General features: G+C 38.8%; 1 non-coding gene across 1 annotated transcript; it reads right to left on the bottom strand.

Annotated features, from left to right (window-relative positions):
* Positions 1–767: 767 nt before the first annotated feature.
* Positions 768–839, bottom strand: trnad-guc. Its single transcript has one exon. It is a non-coding gene; the product is annotated as a tRNA-Asp (tRNA).
* Positions 840–1,210: the final 371 nt, after the last annotated feature.

The raw sequence follows: 1,210 nt of genomic DNA, 5'->3' as shown, positions 1-1,210 counted from the left end.
TATTTAAATGACAAATGACCCTGCTCCTTTATTGACAGAACTGAATTAGCACTTAATGTAGAGTATTATTTATTACACTGATGCTGTCTAACAAACTTTAGAACTTATTGTTTATTGCACTTATCATTGTTTAAGATAGACCTCATGCATTTTGTACTTCTAGGCAACAGCAGTGATCCCTGTATTTCTACATTAATCTCGATCATTTCTATATTGGACTCCAACCTACTGTAATGACTAGGCTGTATTCTATGAGTAAATAACACAGCACCTTTGTAAGTCGCACTGGATAAGAGCGCCTGTTAAATGCCATAAATGTAAATGTAAATGTAACAAGTACATCTCAAGACTTGACACTCAAGTCCCGACACAAGTCAAAAGTGAACACGTACAATCCAAAGGCAAGATGCAGTTACCAAGTACTTCCCTTCAAGTCATAGTCAAGTCACCACATTTAATGTCTTACAATATTCGACACCAGTAAAGCATCTGATGTAGTTTATGAAATTGAAAAAATCTTTCCATCCTCTTAAGTCTCAGCCTTGGTTGTATGCAGGTTTTGTCACGCCTGCTTAGAGATAACATCACCAATGGGCACCAAATTCTCTCTAGGGTGCTTTATCAAAGGATTGATCTACAATGTGCGAGTGTCTTTATTCATCTATGTAGATGAATCTAGAGCAAACGTGGGCATAGGATTCAACTTTATCCTTCCTGAAAAGGGTGCCAAGTCAGAAGTTCCTCTGCAGTGCACTGAAGTAGGAACTCTCCCCGTCGGGGAATCGAACCCCGGTCTTCCGCGTGACAGGCGGAGATACTATCCACTATACTAACGAGGACAGCTACATGCACGCCAAAAGAAACAGACTGAGATGTACACGTCCCACAGGTTTTGAAGTATTTTATGTCAGTGCGCCTAGAACAAAAAGGTTTTTAAACACATTCTGGTGATGTTGACCCAGTCTTCTTTCTCCTCTTTTAACAATGTCGGTGTGCTGGCTTATCATTTGTATTTCTTTTCCAATTCTTGTAAAAATGCAAAATATTCAAAGCATTTTGGCTATCCCTGTGTGCTAAACACGTGATTGCTCTACACTATGAGTTAGGTCATATGGAATATTTTTATCAGATTTGGCTTTGACTCTCTTTGCAATATGTTTGATTATTCTATTGCAAATTCCTGTACTGAGCTGCACTCTCTTGTCAACAT

Source organism: Electrophorus electricus, chromosome 13 (assembly GCF_013358815.1).
Source record: "Electrophorus electricus isolate fEleEle1 chromosome 13, fEleEle1.pri, whole genome shotgun sequence".
NCBI lineage: Eukaryota > Metazoa > Chordata > Actinopteri > Gymnotiformes > Gymnotidae > Electrophorus > Electrophorus electricus.
The sequence above is the reverse complement of the archived record's forward strand: the minus strand, read 5'-3'. Positions and strand labels throughout refer to the sequence as shown.